At 40.4% G+C, this 21462-nt stretch overlaps 1 protein-coding gene across 3 annotated transcripts in view; it reads left to right on the plus strand.

Moving 5' to 3' along the window:
• Positions 1–21462, plus strand: part of LOC145987715 (uncharacterized) — a 621803-nt gene that overhangs the window by 137093 nt on the left and 463248 nt on the right. The gene's annotated exons all lie outside the window — the stretch shown is intronic.

The following is a 21462-nucleotide window of genomic DNA, read 5'->3' on the forward strand; positions in this document are numbered from 1 at the left end:
CATCTTCGCGATTAGCCAAAAGTAGCAGAAAGGCGAAGTAAAAAAAACAACAAATCAATCAGTTATTTAGTAGATTGACCTGGTTCCCAAATTATATTTCATGAAAGAATATATTCGTCTAATTTTTTAATTATGTGATATGACTATGAACGAAAGTTGCAGGTGCTTCTGCTAAGGTGGTAGAGGTATTGAATCTGGCACTGGCGAAGACAACAGAGAGCATTAAAAATCCGTATGTGTTCTGTCCAGAAGCTTGAGCAAGACTGAGAGCCAGATCAGAAAGGCTATTTCGCACATGCAGGTCCCATGACGTCACATCTTCACAGCTACTAATATACCATCTAGCGCTTCGTTCTGGAAACACACAGAACGACAGCAGCTCCTTAAAAACATGACCAATGCCACGACCAACAGTGTAGCCAACTCCTCTATTAACACTTTTTTAGTGTCTACATGTAGAATCAGATGTTCCTCTTGAACAAAGATCAAGCCTTTAAAATATTCTCTTGAAACATGAGATTCGTTGGAAGACTGCGCACAATGTTGAATGATGAAGCAAGCGTTGGATCGTCAGAATGAGGAGAAGGGTGAGGTGTTGTAATATGTTTTTTCAATACTGACGGATTGATTTTGCCAGGGTCGAAAATTGAGGAAGTAATAAAAACAGAGAGTCTTGCGTGATGAACATTTTAATGAACGAGCTGCTTTCGAAAGGGGGTGTTTTTTAGCCTTCACGCGATTTGATTTTATGAACGGAAGGAAGGGTTGAAGGGGGATGGGGAGGGGGTTGTATTGCTTGCAGCGACCTCTCTGCTGCGTGGCCTCGCTCCAGAACTTTACGAGCAGAGAATGGTAATCTTGTTCCAAAATGATTGAGCTTCTTCACACTTTTGCTCTTGCTGTTGTTCGATTGTTTACAGTAAGGATCAGTAAAGTTGATAATGAGTGGCCATATGTGATGGCGAGCCTTCCTTTAAACACATGCATGGAGCACCTTTTGATGTGTGATGTTACAAAAGTAATTGGCTTATGTGCACAGCTTATGGATGTTGTTTGTCAATGGACGGCCCATTGTTAGTTCTCTGTACATTCTAAGACAGATGGCTAGATAGAACCAGGTGCTGGGCATCGGCGGTGAGAAAAATTCTAATATACATTCAATACCATCTCGTAACAATCACATAAGACTTTTTTGCAGTTCATGTATATAAGTACAGGGTGGACTAAAAGTCACGAAGGGGTTATAACTGTGAATAACTTTTTCATTGATCATTAGTTTCCAATGGGATTTCACAGACTTGAAGACCAAGGATGGGAGATTGTTTGCACTTATGTGTGGAATAGAAGCTCAGGTAGGTGTTCGCCATTATGACCCTCACAGATACAGATACGGGCCCTGTGTAGCACATGATTCAAGTGTACAATTCGTGATAATTTGTTTGGTGATTAATTATTCTTCTCTCCTTTCTTTTGTTTAAATTGGGCTTCTGAGGACGATGTTTGGCCATCGCATCATCTCGAGAAACATTGACATCAACTAGCCCTCCCGTTCGCCTGACCTCACTCCGCTTGATTATTTTCTTTGGGGCTTTCTGAAGGACAAAGTGTATGTGAACAAACCACAAACATTAAAACAGCCCAAGGACAATATTCGTGCAGAAATACGGGCACTCGGACCAGAAGTGTTGACGCCTGTCATGCATCATGTGCTACACAGAGCCCGTATCTGTGAAGCCCATAATGGCGGACACCTACCTGAGATTATATTCCACACATAAGTGTAAGCAATCTTCCATCCTTGGTCTTCAAGTCTGTGAAATCTCATTGGAAACTAATGATCAATAAAAAGTTATTTACAGTTATAACACCTTCGTGACTTTTGGCCTACTCTGTATATGTGTGTATGCATATCCTATTAATATACATTTAACATTTGCATTTTAATACACTTCTCTATTCAATATGAATTAACTGAGCAGTAAATACAACTAAGAGATATCGTAGTGTACCTCACATTTCGTGGAAGGCAGGATATACAAAGAATGCGTTTACAACAGCGGAATACATTTCAAGTACCATGAGTTGTAAAAAGGAAGTAGGGGGGAGAAGCGACAACGAACGGGAGATCGGGGGTGAGAGTGGAGACAGTCGGGGTTTTGCTTGGAAACTAGGAGGAAGTAAAAAGGAAGGAGGCAGGACAGTGATAGAAGTTGAGGAGATAGACTGTGTGTGATTGAACATTGGAGGACCTATTCACCATCTGTTCAAATACGAGACAGGTAATTCCTTTCACTAATTGCATCCATGCCGATTCAGTCTTGACGTTCATTAAATGTGTGCGTCGCCATTCATTTAAGAGTTGTATAGCTTAACATTTATCTAGATACCTCTCCAGATCAAGATTAAGCATAATCGAGTGGCTATGAGCTAACGCCACGCAGGTTCGATCCCCGCACCAAGAGGTGGTGCTTTACTATATTATTATTTTTTCTTTCTTTCCATTATTATAAAATAATTTATAATACATGCCTAAACCATAAGATATATATTAGAAACCAAACCATGAGATTTACCAGTAAATATATACCAATTGTATGGTAAAATATTAACATAGATACAATATACTCGGAAAAATCCTAACATGCCAACTTAAGAAACTCCAAATTTTATGTAATAGATAGATTACCAGGATAAGCCAGGTTCAACAGTAGGATATTAATAGCAATCAGAATATATTGATCTCAATACAAATTGAGAATGAGCAACGTGAAACTGTCTATTGGTATACGAATGACACCTCTCAGAGCACGGGGAGAAACATTAAGATTTGCAGTAAAGAGAAACAAAACTCAGAACTTACGTTTTGACATATGAATTCAGAATCTATTTATCTTGATTATGCAATTAAAAGCAAAGTTGTACATCATAAAGAAACGCACTAAAAGTCACATTAACAGCATAAATTTTCTTCCATGCTCTTATTCCACCGTAATTCTCCAGCAACAAGATTAATATATACCAGGCGGGATGGTGTACTTGAACATTCTGTTCATACGTCCGGAAAGAACATGTCAATCGTCCCCTCCATTGAGAAACAAATTCGACGACGACTCGTGGAAGCACTCACAGTCTAGGAGATTTTGGATTCAACCTTCTAAAAGTATCTTCCTCGTGTCTGGAGAACAATTAAAATTTTCAGATTGTCGAAATTCATCTTGCACACTTCCTTGCGAGTTTTTGTGTCCAATAACACTGCCATGTTGAATTTCACTTGGGTAGCTATGAACGGCCCTGTCTACAAACAAAACAACTTGGAAATGGTTCGGTTAACAGCTGAACTTGGATGATGACTTCTTAGCAGCACCAGGTCCTCCTCCTTCAACCGCAAAGCATGGCACTTCTGCTTCAGTTTCCTCCTGTGCACAGCATATCGTTCCCGTAACTGTACTTCTACAATCTTAATCTGCCAGTCTTTCTCAGCGTCTTCTGACTCTGGCCATGGAAAATCTCTTAGCACTTGGGGTGGAACTGAATGGCGAAAAAACAATTCAATGGGTGACTATCCTGTAACTTCAGAAAGATAATTGTTAATGAACCAGGCAACTTCATAAAGATGTTTGGATCAAGTCTGGTGGTCATTCTGGCAATAAACCCTAAGTAAACGAGTTATCTCTTGGTTTGCTCTCTCTACTAAGTTTTCTTGAGGGTGGTAGGGTGTCGTACACACATGTTTCATTCCCATGGATTCGATGAAACTCTGCCATGACCGGGAAGTGAACTGGGATCCTCTATCCGACAAAATTAGTTTAACAACTGGATGATGGGCGAAATATCTCTCCTTCATTAAGTGAATTATCTCACCGGTACTAGCCTTCCGCACATAATAAACTGTGACGAACCTGGAGAAAACATCTATAAAGCTGAGAATATAATAGTACCCTGAAGAAGGCGGTAGCTTTGCAATAAGGTCAATGGAAAGCATCTCATGAGGTTCCTTTCCACTAATGTGCAGCTTTTCCTTCATGATACCGAACTTGTCAGGCTTCATTTTTGCACAAATCAGGCAATCACGGATATAGTTAGAAATATCAGGTTTCATTTTTTTCCAAATAATATCGGGATTGCAATGGCCTATAACACTTTCCCACACCAAAATGACCGCCGTCATCATGATTTTTTTTCAGCAGCTCGGGATGTCTGGAATTCGGAACACACAACTAGTGCTGGGGAGCCTCACCACTGTAACTTCTAAATAGCAACAATGATGAAGTTTAAGGGACTTCCGTAACCTTGTCATGCCTGCATCATCTTCGTTTTGAGTAGGCTGCTGCAGTTTAGCAATTATTTCACTGCAAAAAGGATATTTAGCCTGGGCTTCTTTCCAATCACTCACTTTTTCATCTTAATCTCCTTCCCAGAGAAAATGTATGTGGTAATGCAGACAATCAGACTGCAACGTGTTCTCGGTATCTGCCTTCACAGGATATCTAGATAACGTATCAGGAATAATGTTTTACTTTCCACTAATGTACACTATTTCGAACTGATATGATTGGATTTTCAAAGACCAACGGGTCAGTCGACTATTCCAATTTTTACTATTTTGCAGCCACTGTAGTCCTTTATGATCAGTATAAATTTTGAATTTTCCCCTCTTAAGATAGACTGCAAAGCGTTCTATTCCAAATAATATAGCAAGGCACTCAAGTTCATGAACAGAAAAATGAAGTGCATTGTTACGTAACTTTCAGCTAGCATATTGGATAACGAAAATATCATGTCCGTCTGTCTGGAACAAAACGCAACCAAGCCCTTTTCCACAAGCATTTGACTGCATACAAAATTCTGTAGTAAAATCTGGTTCCGACAGCGCAGGCGCACTAAAAAATTCAATTATAACTCCATTAAGCCTTGTTTCCATGATTATGAAAAACTAAATATGCTGACCAAGGCAGTAATTTATTTTATTAAAAACATAAACTAACGTAACGTTTCAACCTTCTAGCAAGGTCTTCTTCAGACTCTGTATCAAGTACAAAAGTAACCAGATACAACAAGAAGGGTAATATATATACACAATCATTACTCCCTCCAGACTATTTAGAAAGTTGTTTGGAACTTTCTAGCAGATGACTTTCACTTTCCAACTTTACTTTCACCTAAAAGGCTAAACACAATTACTTCCATATAGAATGTGGTTGGACTTTTTAATCTCACGCTCTTTTCCCTTCATTTTTCTTCCTTCTCCTCTCCTCTTTTTCTCTTGTCCTTTCCACTCTTTCCAACATCTTCTTCCATTCTTTGTTTAACTTCAGTCCCCCATTCCAGTTCATTGTGTCTTCTTCGCCTTTCTTCTCTATTTCCTTGGCTTCCTTCCATTTTCTCACTAGCATTCTCTTCTCTCTTCCTATTTGCTTAGCCTCATCCCACTCTATGTCATGTCCTGTTTCTCTCGTGTGTTTAAATATTGCATTTCTCTCTCTCTTAAGTCGTACATCATCCCTATGTTGTTTCAACCTGTCTTTCAGCCTTTTTTTCGTTTCTCCTATGTACACACTCTGACATTCTTTACATTTTACTTCGTAGATAATCCCTTCCTCTTCCTCTTCTCTGTTTTCCTCTTTCTTGTTAGCATTCCTCGCTATTCCTAAGATGCTTCTCCCTCCCTTCCTGTAAGTTTTAATTCCTGCTTTCCTAAGCACTTTGCATATCTTTTCTGTGGTCTTCCCCATACTCCTTATTCCAAACCTTCTCTCCTCTTTTTCTTTCTCTGCCAATTCTCCCCTGCCCGTTTTCTTACTTCTTCTGTTTATGTCCAGTCTATCCTGCTTCTCATAGCCATTCTTTTCCAGCTGTTTCCATAGGCTATTTATTTTGCCTTCTTTTTCACATTCTTTCATGCATATTTTCTTGATTCTGTCCTCCATATTCTTTATAAAATTTATTTTTGTCACCTCACTTACATCACTTCTTTTGTGGCAGAATACCCCTGCTGCACACTTCTTCTGATGCCAAGCGGTTTCAATTTCTTGTCCTCTTTTCCTTTTCATCAATATATCTAGATAGCCTAACTTGTCTTCTTCTTCTATTTCAAGTTCCAATAATATCCCTCTTTCTTCATCTTGAATTTCTTTGGCAAAAATGTCAAGCTGCCTCTTCGTTCCCTTCCATATGCCAAAACAGTCGTCCACATATCTGCAAAACAGAATCATTTTGTCACCTCCCTTTTCTATCACTTTCTTTTCCCATTCATTCATAACCAATTCAGCCAATGCTGGGCTTAGACTGGAACCTATATTTAGTCCTTCACTCATTAACATTATTTTATCTCCCATTATACTGTAACCGTTATTCCAAATGGTTTCCAGCGCCTTCACTACCCTTTCACTATCCCATTCTCCTATAATTTCTTGTCCCATTCTCTTTTTAATAATGTCCAAAACGTGTCCCCTCTTGATGCTCGGGAACATACTTTTCACGTCTAAGCTAAACATTGTCGTCTTCATCTCATTTAACTTAAGTCCTTTTATGAGGTCTACTACTTGTTCACTGTTCTTAACTGCTCTGCTTTCTTGCTGTGTTACTAACACGTCAATAACTTTCTTTAATTTCTTTTCTAAGGGTTCCAAAATATTGTTTCTGCAGTTCATTACTGGTCTTAACTTTATCTCCTCTTTGTGTATCTTTGGAAACCCTTTCAAACTTGGTAGTCTTCCTGTCTCCTTTATGCATTTCTTGAATCCACTCCTCCTACAGTCTTTAATGATTCTTTCTTTTATAGTTTGTTCTTCACCTGTTCCACAAATCTCCTCATATCCATTTTCTTTTAGGTCTTCAAACTTCCTCTCGTACCATTCTCTTTCCATCACCACAATTGCTCCACCTTTATCTGCCTGCTCTATCACCACATCATTTCTTGTTTTGATTTTCTTCATCCCTTCCCTTTCTTTTTGACTCAAATTATCTACTTTTCCTTGTTTTCCCATTTCTTTCTTCAGTATGGCTGCTGTTCTTCTTCTAATCTTGTCTCTTTCTGGTTCTTCTTTTATGTGGAGCACTGCTTCTTCAATGTCATATATAACTTCCTCATAATCTACATTTCTTTCTTTAACTTTGAAACCTCTGCCTAGTTTTAAAAAAGCTTCCTCTTCTTTTGTTAGATCTACATTCCCTATTACCACAACTCTTCTTCTGGTATCCTCTTCTTCTTCCTCTTCTCCTCTTTCTTCTTTCCATCCTAGTCCCTCTCCTTTCTTCTTCAATTTTATTTTCATTTTCTCTCTAAATTTCTCCTGCCAGATTTTCATTTCATGAAATGTATATTCTCTCGTAAAAATGGTGAGACCATCTTCAATAGCTTTTTCAATTCTTGTCAGGTTCTCCTTTATTATCTTTATCTCCTTTCTTCTTGCCCTTATTTCATTCCATATCAGTTCTTTTTCCATTTTCTGAACCAATATCCTCCATCTCCTGGTGTTGCAAACCACTCCCTTCTTACTTATTTTTAATCCTTTAGGCGCTGTGCCTCTCTCCAAACATTTTCTCAGAAACTTCTCTTGTTCGTCTTTGTGTATTTCTTTCCTCTTCAAGTCTTTCCAGTTGTTAATTTTCCTCATCAGCCTTGGAAAATGTCCAATTATAACTCCATTAAGCCTTGTTTCCATGATTATGAAAAACTAAATATGCTGACCAAGGCAGTAATTTATTTTATTAAAAACATAAACTAACGTAACGTTTCAACCTTCTAGCAAGGTCTTCTTCAGACTCTGTATCAAGTACAAAAGTAACCAGATACAACAAGAAGGGTAATATATATACACAATCATTACTCCCTCCAGACTATTTAGAAAGTTGTTTGGAACTTTCTAGCAGATGACTTTCACTTTCCAACTTTACTTTCACCTAAAAGGCTAAACACAATTACTTCCATATAGAATGTGGTTGGACTTTTTAATCTCACGCTCTTTTCCCTTCATTTTTCTTCCTTCTCCTCTCCTCTTTTTCTCTTGTCCTTTCCACTCTTTCCAACATCTTCTTCCATTCTTTGTTTAACTTCAGTCCCCCATTCCAGTTCATTGTGTCTTCTTCGCCTTTCTTCTCTATTTCCTTGGCTTCCTTCCATTTTCTCACTAGCATTCTCTTCTCTCTTCCTATTTGCTTAGCCTCATCCCACTCTATGTCATGTCCTGTTTCTCTCGTGTGTTTAAATATTGCATTTATCCATTTATATTCAATTTTGTTGACCTTCCTGTTCCTAGGATATAGTGAGGTTTTGGTGTGGTTTGTTTTGATATCCTTTGTTCTTGGGGTTATAAGTATCTTTACATTTAATATTGTGTTTCCGGTCATATCTATACAGAATCCACAGGATTAAGGTTCGGCGATAAGTGTTGATATAGATGTCGGAAATGGGATTTTTGTGTGTTGTAAAATTTTGTATAAAGTGTCACGGTGGTTTTGCCGTAAATGGCACTAAAACAAATAAATACAAGTAATTGGCTGTAGAGCTTCTTCGCATTGGTCGGAAGGTGAGCACACAACTTGTAAACGTGCTAGGTATTTATTAACTAAGAACTAACCTGTACGCATTCTCAATATAAATACAGTTCAATTCCTGCCTGTGGTAGGTTCACGTTTACATACAGACTTGGGCAGGCCACTTGTAGGAGGTGGTATTATAGAGCTCTTTTTTTTCACCAATCTTCCCAGTGTTTTTGTAGGTAATAGATTTGTGTAGGATGGACGAATTGGTGTTATGTGTTGCCGGCTTCTCGCTCTTTTAGCAATAGCATGTACTATGTCGTGGTATTTATTTAGGTCACTATACGCACGAATATAAGAGACCATCACTCTATGCGCAGTTTTGTAAGCTGCCATTTCCTGCGCATGCGCGTGAACAACAAAAAGTGTTATGTAGGCGGGGTTTTCTGCGCAATGCTTTATTCTAGGCTCGCTTCGAACATGCACATAAGATATTCGCATGGATGTTTGGAAATAATTCATTCGCAGTTTTTTTAAAAATTTTACTTCGGTAATTTCTTTGCGTTTATGAAATTAACAAACCCTCGAAACGCACGTGGAGGATTTTATTCGAAGATAATTAACAGTAAACCTAAAAGCAAGCACGAATCCAAATGGCTTTCAGTTCTCTTTAGGTAACCCGAAAACAAAAATATATCTGATTAAAGGCGGTCAGTTTGATTGAATACACACATGAATAACCACACATTCGTCGAACCGACCTGCACTTTGTTCAGCAAAGCGAAAGAGTGTTATATTAACGCCTAACGGATTAGAATGGTATAAAAAAAACATACACAGGGGTTTCATTGCAGGGTTGCACGATTTTCCTTGTGTCCCTGAAATATTGAGGATCTCTATTGTCATTGGCTGCGAAAGAGGAACTGGCTCTGCTTTTGAAAAATGCTCTCTTCTTCGTTATATATGGGAAGATTGCATTTACACTGGGAAGCCTATCTGCGTTTCAATTGGACTTTAAATAAAGTTAACTCGTAGGTCTATCCACGTTGCAAGTGAACTTGAAATAACTCCTAGGTCCATCTGTGTTTCAAGCAGACTTGAAATAGAGTTAACTCTCAGGTCTATTTGCGTTTCAAGTGGACTTGAAATAAAGTTAACTAGCATGTCTATCTACGTTTGAAGTGAAATTCAATAAAGTTAACCCTTAAATCTCTGTTCGTTTCAAGTGGATTTGAAATATCGTTAACTCTTAAGTCTAATGTGTCTTAAGTGAATTTGAAGTAAAATTAACTTGCAGATCCATCTGTGCCTCAAGCGGACTTGTGTTTTATGGGTGTATCTATGTTTAAAGTAGATTGGAAGCAAAATATGAAGCAACTTGTAGGTTCGTCGCGATTACATTGTTTTATGCATTAGGTAGACTTGAAAATTCTCAAGTTCAGTCGTGATGAGCACATATTTAAACACTTAATCAAGGATATAACATATCATTTGATATAACATGTAGACCCAGTCGCGATTGGTCTATCTGTGCATAAAATCGATTTGAAACACTTGTAGGTCCAGTTTCAACTAGTCTATGTATATATAAAATGAGACTACAACACACAAAAAGTTGTCTAAACATTGCTACTCATTTTGAAGGTTCCGTTTATGACCAAACGCTAGTTTTACAAGGGAATATTTCGAACATACCCTAGCGCATCCATAGAGCTACAAGCCCAGCATATCCCATTTTCAAAACAGTCCCCCGCCTTTATATTTGATGCATTTTTGATCCTCTGTCGAAATTGGCCTCGTTGCATAAATTGAACTTTAGATAAACCTTTATACTTTAGCAAATCAAATGCACCACAACCTCTGGTGACGCTAAATCTCCCCCCCACCCCCACCAGCGCCATATACTCGCATTTTGTCATGCAAATGATATGCGCCGGCGTTAACATTCATCAGGTCCTGTAACTCCAGTCGAGCGATGCATTTGGGCCTGCATTCTATACTGTATTCATTAGCATCAATAAAGAAGCTGCTATAATCCATGGGGATTGTTTCGTCCTTTGGCTTGTAAAATCCTGTATAAATGACGTGCGAGTAGTAACTAAACATCGGATGGACGCGGAAAATATGTTTGTATGTGTGTCTGTATGTATGTATGTATGTGTGTGTGTGTGTGTGTGTGTGTATATATATATATATATATATATATATATATATATATATATATATATAAGATTGAAGGACCACTCACCAAGAACACCTATGCCTCAGGTCGGGATTCGAACCCGTGACCCATTGCGTCGTGGCGCACTGTGCTAATCACTTAGCAACAGAGGTCGGCATCTGACCATGGGTGTTCTCTATGATGTTCCTTCATCAATTTCATCATATCACAAGGCTGACTACACCCTTGAAGTCACCGGTGTCATAATCTTTAAAGTTAGGAATAAATTAATTTTTGCCATAAATTATATGAATGGCTCGGGTGTGAAACATGGTAAGTGACATTTTGATTATTCTTGAGTTACGAAGTAAAATGTACCATCCTTCAATTTTCGAGTAAAATTGCCAGGTCATACAATTTGCATTGGCCTCAGTGAAACCATCTGAAATTGGCAAACACGCCACGAAAACAATTTATCTACGGTATAGCTTCTACTAACCTTTTTCCTTAATGAACTCAGAAATATCCAAAATGTCACTTATCATGTTTTACACCCGATCCCTTCAAGCTTTCAACATCAACGACGTTCCACAGGATCAAACCAACTGCGTATTAGAAACTGTAACGGTGGTGTCGAGCGAGCCCAGAACTACAGCTAGAGGTATGTAACTCGGACGGCTGGGCTTTGAGCTGAAAGAGACCACATTATTATCATGGTAGAGTCTTAATACTAAGTGGGAGACCCTGTAAGGTATAGACACAATTAGGCGCATAAGTAATGGTTAACAATAACAAGATTTATTATAAGGAATAGTTGTTGTTGATATATGAAGAATATCTCTACCTAAGTGTTAAGGTAAGGGAGCTGCTTGGAAGGAAGGGTAGATTAGCGATACTTAGTAAGCTGTAAGTGAAGATCATTGTCCATCTTCTAAGTGCCTGCTGGCCTCCCCCATGGCGCAGTGGTAGCGTCATTACCTTGTAATCGAGGGGTCCCGGGTTCGATACCCGGTGGAGGCACAAGTGGTTCGGATCCCACTTTAAAATGTAGGTCCAGTCCCGATTAGCCTTACTGTGCATAAAGTGGACTTAAAACACCAACTCAAACCAACTCTAAGTGCCTGAAAACAGCGTGAACTTGGTCGGGTGGATGGTCATCCTGTTTCGGAGACTGGTCAGCGCCTCCGGCCGTACTTCAGCTCTGCTGGTCGACTACCACACCTCTAGTTCTATGACTAGGTTTTATATATAGCTGAAGTCCTGAATGTAGCAGCAGTTCGACACCTTTGACACAACCCCAGAGGAAGCTGACCGGAACCGTACCTGGTTTCGAGCCATCACCTGTTTTTCTGTAAAGCGATGTTGTCACTTTTGCATGCAGTGTTTAGACATCCATTCATTCACTGGCAGGTTATATATATTGTATAAAAAGTAGCACAATAGGATAACACAACCTAGCAAAGATAACGCAACCGCAACTTCGCGTTCAAAAATATCTAAAGAAACTGAATTATCAACATCTCATTTAGTCCACGTAGAATTGACGAGAGCTGACATTTCTTGGACGAACGCTGTTGGTGGGAAAGGTTTCAAGGGGCGATTTATTGGACTCCACGTGGATATGACATGTGGTTCTTAGGGGGAAAACTGATATTTCGGAACTTTCTTTGAAGTAAAATGAGGTTGGAATCAGGACCAGGAGTATACTACGGGTGTGGCCGAAGCAACCATAGCCAGGGTTATTTCTGTTGCCTCATGTCGTTCTCAGGAAGTCTAGAAGGTCAGGGATGCATGGACAGAGGACTGATCGTATCTGGTGACCTTGCTATTGTGTCATCGGGTCGTTCTCATGTGGTGTCCTCACATGTAGAGCTGTCCGCACGTGAGTAGCTGATCGCAATCTGTTCCTGGAAACCAGAGCAGTAAACAGCTTTCCTGTTCTTGGTGACCTTACTTCACTGAAGGGTAGAGAGTGCATATGGACTGAAGACAGGCGAAGATAAGATCCACAGCGCCTTGAATGCTTCCTGTTGAGAACCGCACCCAAATCTGAGTTTGCAGAAAAAAACATGAACGTGCGGAAACTTGCACGTTACAAATGCAATATTCAAAAGGACGCAGTACAAAAAATAACCCTTTCGTGCTAATTTGCTGTACTCTTTCATACAATCTAGCACAAGAAACGATTTTGATTATTTCCTTTCTGGGCATTATTTTCCGCCCACTGCCTCTGCGAATAGCGACTATGAAAGTATTTGTAGGTCAGGCCAACCGTCTCCAAGTAATGAGAAGCTTTTCCTTTACCGCCATTTTCAAAGATGGCGAGTTTCCCCAAAGAGATGGGTAGCGGACTTTTTCAGTAGAGAAAATTACATATTTTGGCACATTCTGGCACAAAAAATATATTTATATTGCAATTACATTCATGTGAAATGGTTTATATCCTCTTCTGCTACAAGCAGAGTTTGTTTTAAATACATTTTATTCTTAGGTACACCATCACAAAGCAAATTATATTTCTAAAGTTTTGGTTTTATGTCCACTTTATGCACAGATAGCCTAATCGGGACTGGACCTGCAGTTTAAATTTAAAGTTGGGTTTAAACCACCGTGTTCTGCCACCGGGTATCAAAGACCGGGACCCCTACATTACAAGGCGACAGCATTACCACTGCGCCACCAGGGAGGGTCGCAAAATCTCTAAGTTACTTTATTCTTAGATAGACCATCAGTAAGCTAAGAGCATTTTAAGGTTATTTTTATGCTCTGGTAGATCATCGCAAAGAAATAAAGTTCGTTTTCAGGTATGGCAAGATAAAGTTCCCCGTGCACGTAGCACCGTGCCATGACGGTGCATGTAGGGGGTAGTTTGTTTTCAAGCCTACTTTATTCTCAGATAGAACATTGCAATGCAGAGTGTATGCATAAACCCAATTTATTCTCAGACTATCAAAAATAGGGCAAAGTTTATTTTCCAGCAAACTTTATTCTCAGATAGAACATTGCAATGCAAAGTGTGGGTACAAACCCAAGTTATTCTCAGACAGACTATCACAAATATGGCAAAGTTTGTTTTCAAGCCCACTTTATTCTCAGATAGAACATTACAAAGCAACATCTGTTTCGAAGCACATTTTGTTCTCTGGTAGACCATCAAAAACGAAGCAAAGTTTATTTCTATGTTCATTTTATGCTCGGATAGACCAAAGTTTGTTTGAATCCACTTTGTACTTTCATAGATCAACAGAGAATGGAAAAGAGAGATCACAACCAGTGAATGTACCCACACTGGGAATCGAAACAGGATCCTCTTGATGACGCCAGTACGTCAGGGTATCCATAGTCGACCGATTAACAAAATGCCGTAACTTCAGCTTTGACGCCCCGGCATTCGAATAGATGCTCTTCCAATGTAACATGGTGAGACCCAGCCATTAACGGTGCTGCGGCGTGTATGACACGGCAATGATTTCACTCGAGGTTGCGCCAATGGCGTGCATGTGTAACAAGGGCCCCCCATATACCATTGATGAGGTAGCATGTAGATGTAGAGCGGGGTGGGCCACTCCCACGTGATTAATGAATGTGACGTCACAAATGATTGGTAACCGACTCTCGGTAATTGCCAAACTTTTTTTTCATGTCGTGCTGCACTATCGTGTGATGTATACGCGAACAGCCATGACTGGAAATACATATTTACGGAGTTTCGGCATTGAAAATGTGTCTCCAGGAAGGGGGAATAGCACGTGAAAAACGGTGAATGTCGACATGTTGTGATTCTCGAAAGAGTTGCGTATTGGAAGAACTGAATACCCTCGACAGGTCCAATCTTGAATAGTGGCAAAATGTATTTGTATTAAAGAACTATACAAGACATGGTTACATAGAAAGATTATTATTTTTATGTATACGGATGGATCAAAAAAATTGCCAAACTACTTTCGGAAGTATGCGCTTATGCCCTGATACCTGAAAATTAACCAAGGGCGTCAGTTCAGCGAATTTTTTTACGGATTCCCCCGCTTTTCTTTGATTCATCCTTTATTTTCCATTTTTATTACAATAATTCACTGTGACATTGGCATGAATTTGTTCGGTTTTCCTGAACAAAGTTGGTTTTACATCATTCTACAAGGTAAGAAGATTAAGACAAAGGTTAGTAATAGTAGGAAGTAAATATGTGTTAGTGTTTAACATTAATATTATTTATGATCACAGGTACGAAATTACATAAGTGTGTAATTGGGTGGGTAATGTTTTGTTAGGATAAGTTTTTTTGTGTGTCGCGTGCATTAGTGTTGATGGATGAGATGAGGAATAGACATTAACACGATTCTATGAATGTTAAGCAGGGTCTATGTTCTAGTATGTTATGTTTGAGATAGTGAGAGTATTATTGGCTTTGAGATGTAACAGTTAAGTATTAATAGTAGGAAGGGATATGAAAGATCGAGTGGTGCTTGATGCAAGGAGACTTGCGGGAGAACAAGAAGAGTTGGTCGGTCTGGGATGAACATCGGTACGACGGTTGGTACCCGGGACATCATCAGGAAGGAAAAAAGTAGGGAGGGATTTCCTGGGAAGTATCGGGTACTTTAGTACGTTCGGTAGTGGAAATATGGAATCTTGAATTTCTTTTTTGTTCTTTCTCTCATTATTTTGCGTCGCATATCTATCTACCTTTTGGGTTAATCACGACGAGAAGGATGAATAGTGAGCTCGCGAAATAGATGATTGGACAAATATTCATTAAAAAACCAATGCCTTGTAAAAGTATCTCTGGAGTTCATCCAGGCTTTAATAAATGGGTTCTTCGTGGAGGGGTGAGGGCGACAAGAACGTAATGCTGAACACATCTCTTCCACGACATGTTGTAATGTGTAACGAATTGAGTTATATTTTTACCTTTATATCTACCATCTATCATAATGTATAAAGTCTTGGCAGAAAGGAAGAGCTTTGTAGGTATAATCGATGCTCTGAGGAACTAAACGGGACTAGATGGATCGTTTAAAATGGGTTCCAAACCACTGCACAGTGCTCCGCCGAGAATAGAATCTGGGAATATTTGATTACAAAGCAGTGGCATTAAACACTACTCTCGGGCCTAACCGATTGTGCAGTCGTAACGTCGTTGTCTTGTAATCAAGGGGTCCCGGGTTCGATAACCAGTGGAGGCACATTGCACAGTGGTTCGGATCTCACTTTAAACTAGGTCTAGTCACGATTAGCCTATCTGTGCATAAAGTGTACTTAAAACCTGAAAGAAACACGCTCTCTGGTAGGGCAATGAAGTCATATAATTGCATTACTGTTTTACATTTTACATTGTCGCTTTTCTGCCACGTTTGGATAATCGCGAATGTGTATGAGTGATGATATGCTGAAGCTCTTGTGGGGATACTCACAAAGGACACGCATGCAGAGGCTGGGATTTGGACCCTTGACCCTTGGCGCCCAATGCTAACCACTCCGCCACTGATGTGGGGGCATCACTGTTTTAATGCGGAATCCCAGTAAGTAACTAAATTCAGCTGTAGGTCTGTTGGATGATATTAATACTGAATGGTCGTCCGAATTTGATATTTTTATCTTCAGTACTTTACGCCCCTTTTCTACCACTTTAGGCTAATCGCGACGACGATAATTAACGACGATTAAATGAAATTTATGAACAGACACTCGCAATGAAATATCCAGACTGGGACTCGAACAAGGGACCTTCGAGTAGACCAATCAACACGCTCGTCCACCCAACCGGCTCACGAAATTTGTGTGTGTAACCCTGTCACGGGAGTCTGTGAAGCAAGGCCGCGTGTAACGGTAGTGAAGGTGAGAAAGCATTTCTGTGCTGCTACAAACGGCTGGTAGCGTTTTCCCCTCCATGCACTCAATTCGTCTGTCACGCATTCTTGATATGTACCTTTTTGCTGTATCTCGAGTCACTACCTGCGCGGACGACTTTTTTTCGTTCGCATGCTCTGCGCAGCGAGTCTCTAAATCAGATATAACTCAGACCCCTTGAAGATAGACAACCAGAATTACACTACTAGTTGGCGGGATTACATACCCTTCGAGGATATTGCTCGGGTTATTGCAAGCAATTACAGGAAGGGCAATCCTGAGCATCTTCTTCGGATACTGAAGTGTACCTAATTTTTACGGCGACTGCGCAGGGTTATAGGTCTTCAGACGCCAAATTCCGCGGCTTTTTATCTCGACCTTATACAACTTTATTGCAATTTGAAAAAGAAACTGGATGGAAGGAGGCGAAAACATCGACTAAGTTTCCGGGAGAATTCCTGGGGGTCACCTTAGTAAACTAACTTCCTGCTTCTGGTAATAGTCAAATCTAGCCCTGGTCTCCGTAGATGCAGATCTGAACTTTCAGCCGAAACCGGGTCGGGTCAGATTCCTCTCGGGAGGACATCACTCGTGACCTCGTTGAAACGTTTGGTTCGCTAGGGGGCATTGGGGAGCCATAACTACCCAGTTTCTACCATGTCCGGCTTCTGGCAGGATGTGCTTCACATCTCCTTTTCCCGGTTTCCCTTTTCCCCTCCAAGTCTTATACCTATGTCTTTGGTCCCTCTGTTCTTTTTTCTCCTTTCCTGTTTCTAAGAAAGCTGAACTGTAAATTCCGCTTGCAATCTTCTCGTCCGTGCTTGTTTGGTTATTTCACGTCCAGTGAAGATCTGGCTTTGTGCGGGATGATTCAGGTATGACGCCCTCGACTCTCGTTTGAGATATGTGCTATCAACTACACTACCCAAAACTCTGTTTTATACAGGGTGATTCATAGTTTTCTCCGTGGTTTCTAACGTTTATAGTACGAGAACTATAGCACTACAGCAAAAGGTGTATATCAGTACATAAATGATCTCTCCAAGTTTTGTACTTACCTTACAGGTGCTCTGTATGTGCTCTCTGCTGACGCGGCAGACATCAATCCTGACCCCAAATTATTGCTACACACGTCCCAACATATAACTATCAATAAAAGCGACTGCATGTGTGATCCTTTCTCGAAGTTGTGCTGCAATACGTGGCAAAAGGAGCACGAACGCACGATCTTTGATGTAACCCACCGTAAGAACCGACACACATTTAGCGAATTGTAAGACGCGGAACGCTTTGTGTTTACCAGTGAACGCTATGTTTGCGTGTCACTGCGTTATCCTGCCACCTAGCGGTTGAATCTACAATTACGTGATGGTGCCTATTACGAATGAAAACTTGGAGAGTTTCTTTACGTACTGATATGTACCTTTTTGTTGTATAGTCCTTGTACTATATACGTCCGAAACACCGGAGGGAATTGTGACTCACCCTGTATGAATGTCTCAAAAACATTTAGTTGAGATTTTCTGTGAAGTAGAAATGCATACTAGGAAGTTTATTCGTAAAATACTTGCCTGAAAATGTCTGAGAATGTCCTGAACTAGAACTGTCAAACTATTTAAAGTATAGTTTGTTCCAAGGGTCTGTGGAGCAACGCCGAGCATAACGGCAGAGAAGGGGGAAAAACGACTGGATGAAGCCAAGTAGTGTGCGTTGCAGCCTTGTTTTCCGCTCCGTGCACTCATTTCCCCTCTCACGAGTTCATTGGTCGAGCTTTCTCGAGTCGCTACTGGCGCAGAGGACTGTTTCATTTTATACTGGCCACACTTTCAGCTGGCGGCTGGGAAGCAGCGAATCAGCGATCAGTTGAATTCGCTTCGACTGAAATAAGGCATTTTCGAGTCACTAGGCACCTAACGCTGTTAACGGGACGAGACAAATCAACGTCAAACGTACTGTAAAGGGAGAGCGTTCTCCGACAACGATATCGTCGGCACAACTGCACACGTGGTCGTGCACGAAGAAGTTTACGGAACGACCACCCACAGGTCGGTATGCAACTGACAAAAACAGAAGTACCCTTTGCAACGTTGCTTCGGGAGAGCAATATTACCCCTACAGCTTTTGCTTCGCAACTGAGTTTTCGTGACACCCATCGAGCCCCACACCTCCGGAGATCACTGGGGGACAGAGAGAGCCAGAAATAGCCATGAAGATCATCCGCCAGATGAAATAACCTCAAAACTAATGAAGAACGCCTTTTCTTTAGAAAATAACACAATGTTATTAAATAATTATCATCTTTCATCCTTTATATTTTAATTTTTGTACGTCGTTTTACTATATTTTGGACTCACTGCAACAATAGAACTAATATAACCCCATGCCTTGGCCAAGGTTAGAACATGCGACCTCCAGCATCGTAGCAAGCAGGGTTGTTCATGGTCCAGGAACCATAATTTCTAATGGGTTCCATTGGGTTCCCCTGCAGGATCGGAATCTTTTTTCTCACACGATTTGAATTCGGTCCAAGTTGCGTATTGTTACAATGAAAAAAGGTTCCTGGACCGTATTTAAAATGATGCGGCAGAAAAGGTTCCTGGACCAAATTTAAATTCTTCAGTAAAAAAAGGTTCCTGGATCGAATTGAAATTCATTCTGGAAAAAAGGTTACTGGACTGAATTTAAATTGATCCGGAAAAGAGGTTCCTGGACAGAATGGAAATGATTTATATATGAAAAGGTTATACACTGCCTAGAACTCATTTACGTTTGCTGATTTTCTCTCCCAGTCCGAGATTGAACTTATTTACAATTCCTGGACCAGGGTTGACCGATTAAAAGTTGCCTTCTAAAAATGTCCGCGAGTATGTTTTACATTGGAATGTCACACTGCGGTTGTAGACAACGTAGCTCAGGGAATAAATCAAAACGCTGTTGTTCTCTCGTGGGCCAGATTCAAAAACTCCCCTCCCTTGTCGAAGAGTTACTGTACATATCGCAATGAACTATATGACGTCACATTGAGTCCAAACAAACCCATCACGTGTTGCTCCGGCATCCGATCCAGGAACCGCAGCCAATAGGAGCCGTCGATGAGGTAACGTGAGGCTGCTGTGTTCCCAGCAGATATTACAACAGGGAATGGCAATGCTGCTACAACCAAGTGAAGGAACGCGCGCGAGAGAATGGGGCTACATGGAGAGTGGTAACGTGACTGCAGCGTTTGCGTTTCGCCCATTTCTACCTTGTACCTTAAATTCTCGAGACAGCCAGCACCTGGATTAGTCTTTCATGCTCACAAGTGGATAATTGTTTATCGTACAGGTCCGTATTAAATCAAAGTTGCGTATTGTTTCATTTCAATACGGAACTTGAACCCTATTTAAACTGATTCGGAAAAGAAGGTTGCTGGACCGTATTTAAATTGATGTGGAAAAAAGGTTCCTGGACCGAATTGAAATACTTTACGGTCCAGAACCAATTTACGCTTGCTGATTTTCTCTCCTGGACCGGAATTGAATTTATTTAAAATTCCTGGACCTCTAACAACCCTGGTAGCAAGTATCACTGACCACTTCACCAAAGAGGCAGGTTTCTTCATATATTCTAATTTATATGAAAAATAACAAGTACTTTTACTGTGCGTGGAAACTGCAGAAAATAGTTCGAAATGCATCTCTTGGACATAGGATTACGTACGAACTGCGCCATCTATGATCCCCCTTGGAGTCCCATTTCTAAGTAAATCCAAGTTTATCTCTCCCATCTCTTCAAGTCTTAAAGAAAACGGAAAGAAAAATTACAGGGAAGGAAACAAAAAACGGATAAAAATTCTTTCTTCCTGGGATAAAAGGGAGTAAATATGAGCAGAAGCCAACTCAAGCTCTAAAACTGCGGGAAGGGGTGGATAAGGGGCGGGGGCGGGGGGAGGGGCATTAGTAGGCTTTGGGATAAATGGAGGAGGGAGCTCTACGCAGAAGTTCGGACATATTTATCATGTTTCAGGGGATAGTAACCTCAGCGATAATAAAGGAATGGAAAAAGATATTAAGGAGGCAAGCGACCCTGCACATACAAAAGGAGAGGAGGGGGTTACGTTCTCGTAATCTTCCTATAAAAGATAATTACTTGCAGTTAGCGAACTTCCGATTTTTTTTACTCTTTTTAATTTTGCATAGCCTGTACAAGGTCTGGCCTGACCTGCTTAGTTGTGCGTTTTTAATTTTTTTTCCGTTTACGTTTTTATACATGGAGGTATAATAGATCGTATCGTACCCAAGGTATTGGGTAAGAAGTATAAAGTCTTAGGATAGCAGGAAGCAGAGAAAGGAATGCAGAATAAGCAATTAGGCAAACGTGAGGTGAGTGTTGGGATTGTCAGGTAGTGTGGGCAGTTGGCGAGAATAGGAGAGAGAGTAAGGACTACAGATTGTGAGAGAGGAGCAAAGTGGGGAACGACTATTGGACGATGGTGTGTGACAAGAGACAAGTGATAGTTGAGAGGACAAGCTAGGAACAATCTCCATATATTTGTAAGGCAAGTAATATCCTTTCCTTAACCAATCCATATCGGTTCAGTCACGGAGAGTATAAAACCCATATCTAATCTAAGTTAATTTCTATCGCCATTCCTTTAAAAGGTAACCTCTTGCATTTGTCACATTTAGGCCAAGCGAGTGAAACCATCTGAGAGATGAATAACAAATAACTACATCACCCAATTAGATCTAGAGGTTCTAGGTTCGATCCCAAACGCAGCATGGGAGTTGCGTTACGTGGTGGAGTCTGCTTAGGGCTTCTCATCCATTTTTGCAAATGTGATGAGAAAACACTGCAGTACGTGAAATACTGCGATTTTCATCTATTTCATCCCGAAATATGATGAAAATAATAGAGCCTTCTAGCTTTTATAATTACGTACGTGAGATATGGCGCCGGAATTTTCACTTGTTAGCGCTTCACGTTGTGTTAAT

Source organism: Lepisma saccharinum, chromosome 5, assembly GCF_977018435.1.
Source record: "Lepisma saccharinum chromosome 5, izLepSacc3.1, whole genome shotgun sequence".
Lineage (NCBI taxonomy): Eukaryota > Metazoa > Arthropoda > Insecta > Zygentoma > Lepismatidae > Lepisma > Lepisma saccharinum.